This window comes from Coturnix japonica, chromosome 3 (genome assembly GCF_001577835.2).
Source record: "Coturnix japonica isolate 7356 chromosome 3, Coturnix japonica 2.1, whole genome shotgun sequence".
Taxonomy (NCBI): domain Eukaryota; kingdom Metazoa; phylum Chordata; class Aves; order Galliformes; family Phasianidae; genus Coturnix; species Coturnix japonica.
The window spans coordinates 7635547-7652130 of NC_029518.1; the positions used below are offsets into that span (position 1 = coordinate 7635547).

Sequence of the window (16584 nt, forward strand, 5' to 3'; positions counted from 1 at the left end):
GGAGGTGAAGGATGGGGGGGGGAAGAAATTACAGAGCCCTGCAATAATCATTGTATTGGTGAACCTCTGAAAAATAGTGCTCCAGTTATAAATAGATTCCAGTTGCTTTGTGTCTTCATTCTGTAAAAACTCCACAGCTGTTTCCCTTGCAAGATTTTTGTTCTCAGCTCAATGTACTTGAGAATGTAGCAGTCAGAAAATATGCTAATGGAGTTGAAAGGGAAGAAAGATATAGGTGAGAAGACAGCAGGAAAGAAGGGAAAGAATCTTTATTTTTAAATTAGAACAGGGGAAGAGATGATTTCATAATCTTGGACTGGTAAATTTCACATATATTGCAAAAACTTGGTAAATTGAATAATACATTTTATATTATAAAACTATGGAACCTACTATTTAACTACTCTTTCTCCTCTGCTCTCTATTACTTTATGTTTAAAAAGTTATAAAAAATATTACCCATAAAATTTAAGCCTGGGAACCAGCTTCAGCATAAAAAATATATATATTTTTTCCTTTGGATTATTCTTTAATGTATGTACTGCAATGTTAGGGGAAAGACAGAATACTGACTTGAAGCTTTTCCATAGCTTTTAATCTTGGTCTGCTGGCTCTAGGCTCAGTTTACAGAATCCTACATTGATGAAGTTGCTTTAAAAATCAAATGATAAAAACATGCTGATATTCAACCTTATAGAAAAAAACTGCTTAGAGAAAGCATTTGTGTGAGATGCTGACAGAAATCAAGAAAGAATGTAAGACAGAAAAGGAGTTAAAATCCTTTGAAAAATAGTATGTTTGCCACACATCTTTTCTTTACATGTTTCCCTTTTCTTCAGTGCTGGGTGTTTGCAGTTTTTATGTATAGAAGTTGCGTAGACAAAATTGTTAGATTAGTTTATTATCAGTGCAAACAGCTTTTCCCTAAGTATTACAAGAAGCCAAATCATCTGCCATGTTTGAAAGCAATTTACTGTTGCTGTGTGTATTCAGTGTCTTGCAAAATTCAGTTAATTGTTTTAATCATTTATTTAGCAGTATCTGATTATACCTATCACCATAATTAAGCTAGTTCTGCTCTGAACTTAATATATATAAGCTCAGCTGGCAAGATCTAATCACTGATGGTTGAAAGCACTACTTGCACCTGTTGAGAGCAATGGAAAAACATCTTACAGAAGCTTGGGAGGTTACCAGGCTTATAGAAAATTATCTCTTTGGCATCAAGTGGTGTGAACAAGAGTGAATACTTCATGTACGAATTCTCAAATTAATAGTGTTTTCTTTTCCTTTTCTTTTTTCCTTTAAGCAATGAGCAAAATTTCAGTAAGAGACTCTGTGCCCTAAAGATCATACCTTTGAAGTACACAAGAATGGCAAAATGTGGCAGAATGGAAGATCTGTTAAAATTAATTTACAGGAAAATGAAGCTCAGAGATTTTAACTTTTCCTAAGGCTGAAGCTGTGAATCAAGGTAAGGAGCTTAAGGGCAAGGTGTTCTTTCTGGATTTGTTTGCTTAAATATTGGAAAGAAAATGTTTGTGCTGTCCAGATTTGACATAGCAGAGATCATTCCCTTTGTAAATCTCCATGGAAACTCACCATACAGATTGAAATTGAGACTGCAAAGCAAAGGAACTCTGGTCTGTTTAACTGTAGCAAAGAATTATCTGTGCGGTAACATCTCCTTAAATGTGTATTAGGATAAACATGAATTAAAAAACTTTCTTTCTCAAGGACTACAAGACAGAATTTTTGTCATTAGTGAAATACTGTGGTAGTGTGACATCCCTTCTCTAGGAGTTACCAGATTTTAAAGGCTGAAAGGTAGGACAAATAGGAGAAAAATCACTTCAATAGTGAGCCAGATTTGCTTACAACTTTTACAGGATGCTCTTTGTATGTACAGTTTGTTCTGTATTTCTCTGGATGCCAAAACACCGATGGAAAATGCAGAAGTCTTGACTGATACAGTTTTCAAATGGACTTGGGATTTTTTTATATGGGTTGTGTGGCAATCTTTCTCAGCCTTCTTCTGGACTTTTAGAGGACAGACACCAGATTCAGCCTAGTCAAGGTGGAACGCCACAAGGAGAAACTTTGCAGCTTTAAGTATTTCTAAGTCGTCTTCAAGGTAGCACTAGGCATTTTGGTCCTTCTTATGCAAAGTAGATAGTTCAGATACTAATGTTGCTTCTGTTTACCTATGTGGACAACAGGTAGGCCATGAATCAGCAGTGTTACCTTGTGGCCAAGAGGGCCAATGGAATCATGGGGAAACCAAAGAGAATGTGGCCAGCAGGTCAAGAGAGGTGATCAGAGTAGGTGTCTTGATTCTGTAGGTCCATGCATGTCAAATACTTAATATTCCCATGTTTTAAATTCAGACCTCCAAATGTAGTTTTCTAAAGCAATGGAGTCTTTGTAACATGTCAAAGCATGCACAAAGTGATAGTGAACATATAATCACTATAGGAAGCTTAGAAATTGCTTTCTTTGCAGGAAGCTACTTAAATACATTTTAAATCCTATATAAATTACCCCGAATTAATGAGACTTTCACTGAAATAGAACTGACATCCTCGCTAATGCTAAATGAAATCATGATCGTTAATCTAATACAATAAGTAAGAAATCTGCCCATTGTAGTTTAAGAATACGGGACATGCAAGTCTCCTGACAATACATTCACAACCAGATGAGCTGTATTAAAAAATTCGAGTTGTGTGTCCCTGAGAGGCGGATGCTCAGCATAGCAATGTTTTGTCCAGGCACAGGCACTCTGAAACTACGTCCAGGTAGCATGCCAGACACCAGGTCAGTCAGCTGACGTGGGAGGGTGAGATACTCTTGGATGGAGCTGGAATTTACATCAAAATATCTCAGTGAGAGAATGAAATCTTTCCAGTGACTTCAGTAGTTCAAGCGAACCCATCGGTTATGTTACATCAAGAAGCCACCAGACTTCTTTTGGCTCTGAATTGGAAACTTCTCCAAGTTCTTGTGTTCTTGTTTGGATCTTCCCAGTCCAAGAGGCTGCTACTGAGTGTGGCTAACCCAGCAACTGCAGGACTTTCCCTCTCTTTAGCTCCTTTGCTCTGCTGTCAGTTGAGAAATGATTGAGTTATTTTGAAAGCTGCATTTGCTTTTCCACATAGCAATTGAAATTCAGCCCCTCCTTCTGGACTGCTTATTTTAAGAAGTCAAAACATGTGACATTTTCAGGTGGATTTTAGAGTTCTTCTCTTCTTGGGAATGCTTCTGGGAACATCCCATTAATAAGTAAGAAACAGACTCAGGAAAATTGGAATTTTAACCATTAGTGGCCAAACCTCTGGGCATTTTACCAGAGAAAAAGTGCTTTTCAGTCTGTTCATAAACTTCTTCTATCTCCTCTCATCTCTTGAGAGTGCTATTCTACAGATACTGAGATTCCAACAGAGAAGACTTCTCAGGAGCACCCCCTTTTTTTACTCTATGGTCATTGCATTACAGCTGTTTGTATTTCTCTTCATGGGAAATTTCTTTGGCTTTTTTTTTTTCTTTTTTTTTCTCCCTTTTCCTTCCTCAGTTTCATGTTGTTTCTGTGGTAGTTTGCCCAGAGTGGGAGTCAGAACAAATTCATTTTCCTGAAATGTAGTTATGGGAGGGCAGTGTGAGAGGATGAGAGAGAATATGAGAGGATCTCCATTACTGTGTTTATAGCTACCTGTCGCTATTGATCATTAACCAATCTTGCTAGAAGTATGGCTTCAATTTTCTTTTCTCAATGTGGATTAAGCAGTGTTGCCAACGCACATTTTTCTCTGTCAGACTTTGCAGTAAGTATGTGGCACAGCAAAGTTTGAGAGCCATCTCCTCAAATGCTTTTTAAAACAGGTCTCAGTCGGAGATTTCATGCTTCCTGGCACTGACAAATCAGAATTTAACACTTTCAGCTGACTTTAACGGCTGCAAAAAGGTTATGAATTGGACAACAGAATTTAGCTGTGTGACGATAAAAAACCAAGGGAACAGAGAGGTATGGGAAGATGCTTGCATTTGAAAAGGCTTGAATTGCAGCACCATTTAGCACACACTGCACTGTGTATAGAAAGGATTTTTTAAAATGCCAGAAAGCAGCATGTCTCTACCTGAGTCAGGATAGGGCTGAAAGCAAGGCAGTTCAATATTTTCTGAGGTCAGCAATACCTGTAGGCTTCAGCCTGCGCTAAGCATCTACACATGCTGAAGAAAAGCAGGTGAAAATGAACTCAGAGGAAACAGTCAAACACACGGAGAGACTGAGATTTGGAAAATGAAGCTTATATAAAATGTCAAAGATAAACTGTGTAGCCACATGGCCTGCAGCAGGTTTCTCATCGACAGTCAGCAGCTACAGGGCCTTAAGCTGAAGTTGGCTGGTCATGTTAGAAGGTCCTCAGTCCCTTTTGAACTAGCAGATGCACTGAAGAGCTGGTACAGGAAAATGCTATCTGAGCATATCTTGTGGGGGGCCTCTTTTATAGGACACCACAACACACATCTGAACTGGATTATGTTATTAGGTCATCACCAGGAAGGACAACTGAGCTCTCAAATGCTGTGGCATTCGTAGTTAGTTATTTTGCACTGATTTATTTAAGTTTTATGTTTGGTTTATTTTGCTGAACAGCAATAAAGGGATCCTCAAGCTGCCTACCAATAAATGAGAATTAATGTATAGAGTACATTAAGTGTTAGCAATCTTAGCAGAGCTATCTTGGTGCAGAACAGTCTGTATAAAAAAAAAACCAAAAAAAAACCCACACAAGTTGAAGATTATATAGAAAGGAACATTGTAAAGGAAATGCACATTATTTCATGAAAGAAATAATGCTTCAGGTAAAGGAAAATGTGCAAAGTGATGTAATGTGCCAGTAAAAAACTAAAGCTCATAGAAAGAAAACAAATAACATTAAAACATTGAAAGTTCTAGTAAATGTATGGGTTTCAGAAGAAGTGGTCCGCCTATAAATTTGGAAAAGGCAGTTTCCTTTGTACTGTAAGAATGAATAAGGGAGGCCAAAGTGCATGAGATCAAAGGGCACTTACAGGGTGTGCTGAACAAACCAGAGAGAGACAGGCAAGTCAGAAAGCAGGATCAAAGGACACTTATGATAAAGAGGCTCTGCTTGCCATCTCCTGTAAAGAAACACAGTGAGTCAGCAGAAGTTCAGAGAACATTAAAAGAAAAATCTGAAAGGAGATCACATTAGAAGCAAGCTACATGTATTTCCTGACCATCAAAGGATGAGGAAATGGTGGGATGTAGGTGATATTCAAGCACAAGTTTGTTGACTGCAGGTGCCTGGCTTGCAACTATTGATTGAAAAGCCTTTAAGGGAATAGACTGAAAAGTTAAGACAGACGGTGCATTAAATGATGGTCTCATATGGGGCTTGGTGAGACCCCATCCAGAGTGCTTTGTTAGGGTAGCAAAAAGCAGCTTCAAATCATACTCTGAAATGACACTTAATTAAGGGTATTAAAGCCTGATCAGAACAATTAAGACATTGCTCAATATTATATTTGGCACTTAGATATTAGTTTTCATCAATCAGTTCATAGAACTTTTTGTGGTACACACAGTTAACCCATCATTCTGCTTTTCAGAACCCTGTGTGTGCCTGAGTCGGTTAGCTGCATGTGTAGGGCTATGTCACAAATCCAACAGAAATCTGGGAATATAATTCATATCTGAAACTTGAAAGAGGGGGAAATGGGTCCTTTCAGATAGTTCAGATCAGCATCCTCTAAGTCTTAAGACTTGTCAAATGGAGTGAAACATATCAAGCTATTTGCTGAATAGGTGTAGTTAATAAGTGCGTGTCCCTTTCCTTTGTGTTCTTGCTTCCCTCTGTGTGCCTGGAGGTATTTTTTCCTGCTATGGTGAATATAATCACTGAACTGTAGGTCTCCATTGCTTTTTGCACCGTTTATATAGCTGGTGTTGTTTTGTTTCTACCACCCCAGATTTTTTCTCTTTCTTTCTTCTTCTATTTCCTAACTGAATAAAATGTGGAAGGAAAACAGTTTGAAATACAAAGCTTTTTTAGTAGTTATTGTGATGTTTTACCATTCTCGTTCGCAGTGCAGCTGGGGTCCCTCCTTGTTATCCCTGATCAGTACTTTAATATTCTTGCATCTCATTTCTCTTCTCTGTTCAAACAATCTAGTACGTAATTTTGAACTGTACATATTATTCCAGAAATTTCCAGAACTATTTTAGTCAACACCTTTTCTGTTGAAGTAATTACAGTATATTTCATTTTATTACTCCCTTCCACAAGCTTCAGAATTATCTCCTTGTATGTTTTCTATGTCAAGATTGTGTCTTAAGAATATAAAACTATCATTTACAGTTTTCCATCCTTAACAATTTTTGGTAGAATGTTTAAAGTTTCAGAACTGCTAGATTATACAGAATTATTTTAGCTTAATGAATCAGATTTATAAAAGTATTTGCCAAAACTGAATAACTTTGAGTATTTTTCATATAAAATTTCCTTTTTGGTTTCTGTTGATACCATCCAGAAATTGATGATTGAGTTGCTTGACCATTCTTGAAAGATGGTGATCTGACTCATGCACCTTTGTTGTTTGTGTTTCTACCTTTTCAAGTGAAATGAAACTCACTGAATTAAAAGATTTACTTTGGATTGTAATTTAAATTTATCATCTTGAAATTTAAGTTAATTTTTAGCATTGGCAGGCATAGCAATAATGAGACTCCAGTCTTTAATGCCTGGGAATTTTTTAGTGACTGGAGATTTGACAAAAACTCCCAATTTCAAATACTTCATAGAAGACATAGTGATATATCACTCATATGATCACTTTTATGTAAAGCATTGTGAAGAGGAAAGAAGATCCCATCCCCTTTACATGCGGATGCCATATGGTACAGTCTCATATATTGCTGTGCCAAAATGACTGCTCTCCAGAAATGATATTATAAAGTTGCAATAACACTGGTCTATGCCAAATGATGTGTGGTGGCATTAAAAGAGGATAAATGAACTTCAGTAGAGAGGGGAAATGGCACATTCCACTTGTGTGTGAATAATTGCGATTAAATTTACAATATGGCTTAAATCCATGGCAGTTTTAAAGTTTTGCTCATCTAAAGGATATTTGTAATTAGTCCAGTGTGTTGCTATCACCACTGCTTAGCAGACTGCAGTGTTTCCTGGTCTGGACCCACTAATCAAGATCTAAAAGTTGCTACAAGTCTTCTCATTTCTACCTCAGATTAGAGATGAAGAAGCAGACCTAACAAAATTCTGTCTTTGAATAGAATGTTGCATCCTTAATTTTTAAAAGATTTATCTGGAATTTGTCCTCTTAAGGACCAAAATTTCTGTCAGTTTGTACCTCCACTCCTGAAATACATTCTGACTTGGGTAGCAGAGTTCAAACTTTGTTGATTAGAAGCAACAATTAATAAACAGGAACCTTATGGTCAGCATGGAACTAGTGTAAGAGACAAAAAGGTCAGAACAGCAACAGCTTTCCCACAACAGTGCCATCCTGCTACTTCCTTTTTTTTTCTCTTGGTCCCAGCCCTGAATTTTGTCATTTGTCTAATTTTTCACCAGTCCTCAGAATTAAGCATACTCTTTGAACTTTGAGATACCTTCACCTGTGAGAGAAACCATCCATCTAATTTCTGGACAGTGAAGACCCCCTTTGGGTTGAAGGAGGTTCTCACACACCCCCATTTTTTGTTGATGTGGAAATCCTTACCAGTTTTGAGAAAGGGCAGGATTCACTGTGAAACTTTAGCTCTGAAAAGACAATAATCTGACCCTGATTTTTGAAGGAGACCTGGGACCACAAGAAAAGAAGTCCTGAAATTTGTTCAGTCTTCTGAACCCGCAGAGATACAAAGCACGCTCTATAAGGGATGCCTGAGATAAGTATAATTTGCCTTTTATGCGTGTAACTTTACGAGCTTGAGCTGATGTGCTAAGTGATGTATCTGGTTAACTTGACTGTCAAAATGCTAAATGACATCACATTTATAATCCTATAATTAAATTGTAATCAAGAAGGTTTTGAGCCAACTTAGCTAGCTGCTAATTTTCAGCAGACTTGACAGTTGAGTTGTATAGAAAAGAAATATAATTTCAGTGTGTACATTTAATTCCTTTTCCTTTCATTTTGCTTGTTTGTGTAGCTTCATGATTAAGTGTTTCAGACTACAACTCGTTGCTTGCAACTCGGTTATAACTCAACAACAGTGGCACGACACTGTGTCATAATATGCAACCAAAGTCCTTGGAAGGGGGCTTTAATTTTTTGGATAATATGATTGGAGTGGACCTGCAATCAAATGCAAAGTGTAAGACTAAGCAGAATAATGGTACTAAAATAAAAGTAAACTTAGAAGCTTAAGTTAAAAATATAATAAAAATAAGGATGGAAAGCTCGTTGGAACTCCTATATTATATTTTCTAATGATGGTAAGTGTGGTCTTGCTGATAAGAGCTGTGAGATAATTTTGCACTGTTGTAGGTATTCATTAACGTAAGAGTAGTAGGTAAAAATGCTAATTATACAGCATACCTTTGTATAATCAGCCTTGATACAAGGTGTGTTTATTCATCTAGATCTTTGATTGTGTGAGCTTTTATGACAATAGTGTCAAGTAAAACAGGAAAGTTTTCACCAAAATCCATTGTTTATATATTTAACCTTCTTTACAGTCCTTTTCCTTTTTACTCCCACCACATTTTCCCTTTGCCACCATATCTCCATCTCCCTGCTGGCCACCCCTTTTATTGATGTAGGATAGTCTTGGCCTTCCAGGCTGCTAGCACATGCTACTGGCTCGTGACCAGCTTCCCAGCTACCTGTAAGGAGACTTCTGCAAAAGCATTAAATAAGAAGGAAACAATAATAATGTACCTACAGCTGTATCTGCTACTAGAGGAATAAATCTTCTATTCCCCTGTTAAATACAGCCTGTCTCCTCATGTCATGAAGATGCTTCTTTTTTCCTTCTTTGAAAGTTTGAAATACTTGTGAACAATAGAGAGGGTGCACAGAAATAGTAGGAGAACATCAGGCTTGTTCCTCAGTCATAGGAGTCATTCTATTTTTGTCACCAGGCCAGTGAATTTTTAGACTCGTAAAGACAACAAAAAGACTGAGGTTTTAAAGGAATAGGGTGTTCCATGGAGAACCCAGATGTTCACAGCTTTAGGAAGTGATTTTGCAAGCTAAACTGTGTTTCTTGAATTCTTGGAGCTATTGAGCTTTGGATGATATCAAACAGTACTAAAAATCCACCACAGCCCCTGTTCCTCACTGCCCATTATGACTAGAATTTGATAGGTGCCTTATTTCAGCTTAGAGCAGCAGATGTACTCTAAATGAATCTGTAGTAGCTTGCAGTGGTACCAGAAGCAATGTAGTGCAGCAATTACATGATTTCTGAGACATTAGTTGATTTGCAGTTGGTTCTGGTATAATATTGCAGTTTGTAGGGTGGAATATTCCAAGAGAAATCAAGCAGAACTGTTGGTATTTATGCCATTACTTGAATAAGAGTTTCCAGATTATTATTCTTCCTCAGAAACTTTTCACTGTTGTGTACTTACAGTAAGGAGAGTAGAACTGCCAAAACAAAGCAAAAAAAAAAAAAAAGAAAAGTCAGAGTTCAACTTAAAGGCCACCTCTTAAGTATTTATGGAGTGAAAGCAAGTGGGAGCATGTAGGAAGTTTCAAGAGATCTGTAGGCTAAAGGAGCAGGAAATACCATTGCTAAATCTGTGCTCTAGGAGAAAAGCAGGCGTGTATGACTTCAGATTATTTGGATGCAACCCTCACAATGGAGTATCTGTGCTAATAATCTCTGTACGTATCTGCTATGTCTGTTCGCAGAGAGTAGAGGTTTAGATGTCCAGCAGTTTGTTGTGATGTGATAAGAAAGTTGAATCATCTCTGTGAAGTCTCTAATAACTGGAAGGGCTGTAATCATACTAAAAATATATACAAGGACCTAAAATAAGATGCCTGATGTTCTAACTTTTCACTATTTTTATTAAAGGGATGACAAGTAGTATATAGTCCCATTATTTGCCCAGTGTATCATGTATATATATTTTTTTTCATGTGTTTTGGAATCAGATTAAAACCATACAAACCAATACGAAAATATACTACATTTAAATCAGATGAGAGGACATAATAGAAAGGAAAAAGGCTGAGGTTTTATAGCAGTCTGAGTTTGGAGTGTGTGATTGCTCATTATTCTTAATGCTGAAGCATCTCATCACTGAGTGACCTACATTAGGTCACAGCAAAATACACACATATCACACTATCTAACATCTGTTTTGTCCTCATAGTATATAATCTACAAGTTATAATCACATTTTCGGTGAAAACAGGACAATTCCTGTTTTGCATTTGAGATACAGGTTAAGTAACCTGCATGGCACCTATTGCAATGTCTGATTAAATGAAAGCGTTCATACTGACCTGTTTATCACCTCAGAAATATCACCTTCCAATTAATACCCTGCCTGTCTCAAATTATATTGTCCTTCTGTAGGTATTTTTAGCTTATCATATTTTTCTGCAGTGTTATTTCATGTAAATACACATATTATTTTTTAAAAAAAACCAAAACAAATACAGTAATTATTTAGCATGTGATGAAATTCACTTATTTTTACTGTTACTTCAATAATATTGATTTTGTAATAGATGTTGATGCTGCACTTTAAATATTTTACGTTGGTTATATCAATAGTGTATTAATTGTGAATGTGTGTCATGGTTTAATAATTTTGTAATTTTTTTGTAATTTTTGCTATCAGTATTCCACATCATAACATCATATTCCAAAAGATCCTAGGGTCTGCCTCGGTCGTCATTCCTGAGGCTCTTTGCACAAATCCAGGTGACCTGTCCTCTCAGCAGCAGTTGTAGAGGATGTCTCACATCCTGATCCGTCCGCTACTTGGCCCAAGGCCACCGGGCACCGGGCGTATTTCTTGTTTATCTGCTTCAACAAGCTCTGCTGCTCAGGACCCATGAGAGAATTATTTCTTCTCCGTGTACCTGATAGAGAGAGGTCTTCACTATTGGCTGTTAGTTTTGGGACATTGCATTTTTCCAAAAGGCCCCACTACTCCAGAAAAAGATTCGGGGTCTCGGTATTTTATTTGGGGCGGACGACATAAGCAGTGATTTTGTCAATCACATCTGCTGGATGGTGGGGACGACGGTCCATCTTGGCCATTTATGCCTAAGAACTGGATTTCCTGGGCGGCCCCTTCACCTTGCCTGCGGCTTAATGGCAAAAGCCAGCTTTCAAAAGATTTGGATTATCCTGTCTTTCCCTTCTTGGAAAACCTCTGCTTTGCTGTATGGCCCCACACGACAATATCATCAATATACTGCAAGTGTTCGGGAGCATTACCCTGTTCCAAGACAGCTTGGATCAACCAATGGAAATGGTTGGGCTGTGCTTCCACCCTTGAGGTAAACAGTTCCAGGTATACTGAACAGCTCTCCAGGTAAAAGCAAACTGTGACCTACATTTGCAGCCAATGGGATGGAAAAGAAGGCATTTAGCAAATATCAAGGTGGCATACCACCTAGCTTCTTTTGACTCCACGTTCATACTGGAGTTCTAGCATGTCTGGTACAGCAGCACTTACATGGGAGGTGTAAACTATCATTCAGGCCACGGTAATCTTACCGTCAGCCTCCATTCCCACTGGTTTTACGCACTGGCCGCATATGGGCTTGTTAAAAGGCGAGTGCGTTTTGCTAATCACTCCCCTGAATTTTCTAATTGGCGAATTAGCTGTGACATGGGAGCCAATTGAGTCCTATTGTGCGGTACTGCCGTCTGCTGAACACTTTGGTGGCAATTGTACCTCTGGGTCTTTTACCTGGCAGCAACCCCACAACAGAAGGATCATCTGACAGACCAGGTAAATTGGACAGCGCTTAAACACCATTTGGTTTACCAGCAGCTTTATATCCCAAAGGGCCCATCGATTACCCCTATGGGGATCTTGAAACTATCCCATCCTAAGGTAATCGATTCCCCAGTATACCCATGGAGCCTCTGGAACAGTCCACAATAGGGTGTCTCTGCCATTTTTTTACCAGTGAGCTTATTTTCGGGCCTCCACATAGTCAATTCTTGGGAACCCCCAGTCACTACCATGGATATAAATTGGGTTGTGTCCGCTTGGTGCACTGTGAGGGCATTAGGGTGCATTGTGCACCAGTGTCCACCAAGGCTTTATAATTTCTGTGGTCGAGATGTGCCAGGCGCCATTAATCCACACCAGTCCCAGAATATACTCTATTGTTCCCCTTTTCCCCCCCCTGGGCTGGGGCAGGGCCCCTCTATTGTTTACCTCGGCGGGTTGCAGCAACTGTGGAACTTTCCCCCGTTTGGAAGAGTTCACCTTGGTGGTGGTTTGGATGGTAATTCTCTTCACTGCGTTTGCCCTGAAGTGCAAGAAGTGGATGAGTCCTATACCACTTCTTATCTTGCCTCCCATGATTTACTCAAGAAATACAACAAGGGCAAAACGATGGTCTATCATTGTCGGTTTGCTTGGAATACGAGGTGTCTTAATCGTTGTTCATTTTGCTTGAATACGCCGAGGACGTCTCCTTTTTTATGGTTGAGATTTTCGATGATACAGGTCGAGAGGAACTCATGTTGTTAGCTTCTTCTCAATTAGGCGGATCGTGAATCCTGGTTTCCATCATTCTGGTAACCACCGTGGATTCATCTAATCCCAGCACATTAGCCAAATTTGTCAATAATATCACTTGTTTCCTCCACTTTGTCTAACCTTTCCACTATTTTTTTTTCCCATTTGGGAAATTTGCTGAAGGTATAAAAGCTTAAACCTGTCGGTAGCGCTTATAAATAATTCAGCTCCTGAAGTCTGCTAATTAGCTCATTTACAAGGGGCTTTCTTTCCCCTTTGCCATATACCAATGCAAGTGCACTGGCATGCTTTTCTGGAGCTGCCTTTGTAAAGTTCACGCCACATTTGGTCGTGGAACGTGCGGACTGCTTCAGGATCATGTAATTGGTTGGATTTTACGCATTGAACTGGGGGCTGATAGCAGTCATTTCCACCAGAGGCGCCCTTTCTCCCAAAAACTTGGCTACCTTTTCTCACATATTCAGTCCATTTCTTCTTTCTTTCAGGCCTCCAAGTCCCGTTTTAACAGGGAATCCTATCTGCTTTACCGCTATCTAACATCCGCTTCCAGAGGGTGTAGGACCGGATCATTTGGCATGTGCCTAGACCTCTGTTTCCACCACGTGAGTCCCCTGGAAAATGCTACCCAGTTTGGCGCAGCTTCACTCCATCGAGCCACGCACTCCGTTGGCACCATTGTCCCCAGCAGCGAACGACCAAGTGACCAGATTTTCTTTTGCTGACGTGTGAAATCCTTCTCGCTCAGATCTCCGAACGTTCACTCAGTTTAAAAGATCGATCAATAAGGTCGGTACATACTCTTTGCTCACCTGTTTGCTCTATCAAGAAGTCCCAGGTGTTGATGTTGGCACGCTGTGTTGATGAGGCTGCCCCATCTATAAGTTTGGGCACTCGAGCGAAATTCTCGTAAAAGAAAAAGTGTATAGGCTTTTTGGCATGCATCCTCGTCTGGAACTCTTGAACCCGACTCTGCGACGCTTGTGTTATTTCCTCCAGAGGCGACTGCTCCTCTTCTACCTCTCTCCAATTTCTCTCTCCTAACTTTCTCTGCTCCTCTAACTTCTTCTGCTCCTCTATCATCTTCTATATACTGCTCATAACAACCCTCCTGCTCCCCGCCCCGATTCTCTGGTACTTCTGACTCCTCCTGCTCTCCTGGGACACTCCTCCTGACCCCCTGAAGTCCCCTGCTCTCCTGAGTCCCCTTGCTCTCCTTGGTCCCCTGCTCTCTGAGTTCCTGCTTTCCTAACTGCCCTCCGCCTTCTTAAACTCCTGCTGCATTTTCTCTCTCTGAGTTGCAAAACTCGTTTTGTTTTTTCGCCCTCATTACAGGGGCACCAACATTGTATCTGTGCCCCGTGGTTTGGTTAAGTTTGGTTACATACGGTTCAGACTTGAGGGTGTCGCATTCTGCCCTGAGACGTTAATAACTAGATGGAGGCGGTTCATGCCTCAGACTGAGAGGACGTGTGCTACACAGGAGAGGCGGCTGCGCGCCTGCCCGGAGATGTTCTACCCGGGACTGGAGGTTCTTTCGTGTTCTGGAACTGGAGAGTGTCCATACTTGGACCGAGGGCGCGTGCTCTCGACTGAGAGTGTCGTGCTGCGGTACCGAGGAGGCAATGAGCTGCATCTAGTCTGGAAAGTGTCCATCTCGGTACCCGGAGAGGCGCTTGTACGCCGAGCTGGAGAGTGTTCGTGCTCGGAACCGGAGGGCCTCGCGCTCCAGTCCGTGAGAAGTCGTCATGCTCGGGACCAGCGGACCAGGTGGGCCGATGGTTCTCCGGACTGGAGAGTGTCGTGCTCGGACGAGGGCATCAACCGCGTCAGTCCTGGAGAGTGTCACATGCTCGCGGACGCGGAGGCGCGTGTCGCAGTTGGATTGGAAGGCATCATGCTTGGCCTGGAGGGTGCCGCACTCAGACTGGACGGCGTTCGCATATTGACGTGGGAGGAAGTGTTTGTGCTCGGTCTGGAGGGCATTGTGCTCGGTCCGGAGGGCATCGCGCTCAGTCTGGAGAGTGTTGTTAACTCGATCCCGGAGGGCGTGGCTCGACTAGGGAGTGTCGTCGCCTCGGGACCGGAGGGCGCTGTGCTCGGACTGGAGAGTTGTCTGTGCTCGGAAACCGGAGGGCATGCGCGCTCGGACTGGGAGAGTGTTGAGTTGTGGATTGCAGGGAGCTTTTTCTCCTCCATCCCAAAGTTGCTGCGTCAGCTCTAAGATTCTTTTTCGACCAGATTGAGTCTCGTTGGTTACAGAGATTTTTCTCTCAAGCTTCAAAAAACTTTTTTCTCTCTAAACCCCTTCTCATCGCCAATTCGTTTGCTTTCTTCAGCTAGCTTAAAGACTCTGCTTTCTCCGAACAGATTGAGTCTCGTTGGTAAGGAGTCTTTTCTCTCGCTTCAAAAAGCTTTTCGTTCCTCTACGCCTTCTCAGTCCAAAGTTTTTCTGCCTCAGCTCTAAGACTCTCCTTCTCGGCCCTGAGACTCTCTCTCTCAGCTTCAAAAACTTCCCTCTCAGGAAATGGTATTGACTAATGCCAATAAGCATTAGGCTATGCCCAAAATTCATTTGTGCCTCCTGAGACTGCCTTTGAGCCACAAATCCCTAGCCTCAAATATGCAATCAAACTCTCACGGATCTTCCAAGTGTTCAGAGTGAAGCTCCCTAAAACTGGAGATGTCATGTCCTTGGAAGAATCTCTTCAATTCCCTGGGCCACCCCCCACTTCAGTATACTTCTGGTTCTAGGGAAGACTCCTCCGGATGTTATAAATCGCAGATACTGTGAGATTATTACACATAATCAACCATAAGATTCAGGGAGATTAAGAGTGTGGCCCCACTGATCATTCCAAGAATCCTCGCATTAAAGGATACAATAGAAAGAAAGCGGACGCACCGCTTTAAAAATGCACACATTCTGTTATAATTAGTTCGCATTTAGTTGCTCCCTCTGGAGCTGGTATCAGATACGAAGTGAGCAATGCTAACCATGCTTTCAAATCCATTATACAAATTGTATCAGCTCCATAAAGAAAAAGTGGCTAGCTTAAAACATGGCCCCAGATATGTTCGGAGGCGTCTCAAACAAAGGAAACAATGGCACAAAGTCCTGGTTAACAATCAAATTTAGGTAGAGAAAACATTTTTTTTGTTTCCCTCACATAGAGGAGAAAAAGTAAAAAGAAACACCCATAGCTCTCTAGCAGTGTTTTAAAATATACCGGAGTGATTGGCAGTCCGCCTGACTTTCAAGGTTGCCAAGCTCGCAGAGTGCAGAATCGCAAACACGAGATCTGTTAAAAAGCTAAACAGAGGCCACCACGAAGAAAACACAGAAAAACAGGCAACTCAATATGCCCCACCGTTCTCACCAAATCTGTCACGGTTTGAACATAAAAATTCCCACCTACGTCCGTGACAGGGGGCGTAGCCGCCGGGGGCCCTAGAGCGAAAGGAAAAAAATTAATTAGGAAAAAGGAAAACAGCGGCAATGATCTAAGGGAGGCACACTTATTTACTAAATACTTATAATCGAAATACAGCGTAAACACCAATATAATTACAATATTAATTGAAATTGAGCTAACGAATCAAAGCAAAATAGTAGAGAGAATGAGTCCTACCAGGGAAGCCTAACGTGTATACATAGGCGAACGGCTTGAAGGCTCCCACACGACTCCCCTGAACGCGCAGAACTCGAAGACGTCAGTCTGTTCTGCGGACAGAGTTAATATAGTAGAGTCGCAGTCCCGTGAGCTATCGTGTTGTTCCCTGGGAGATGTAGTCTTCTTCGTTAAGTTTGCAGATGTCAGGTATAATTATTCATGCTGTAATTAGCGAT

At 40.7% G+C, this 16584-nt stretch overlaps 1 long non-coding RNA gene across 1 annotated transcript in view; it reads left to right on the forward strand.

The window, feature by feature from the left end:
- Nucleotides 1-16584, forward strand: part of LOC107310830 — a 63947-nt gene that overhangs the window by 41377 nt on the left and 5986 nt on the right. The window contains exon 3 of the long non-coding RNA XR_001553746.2: nucleotides 1310-1474. This is a non-coding gene — a long non-coding RNA (uncharacterized LOC107310830). The remainder of the gene's footprint in view (nucleotides 1-1309; nucleotides 1475-16584) is intronic.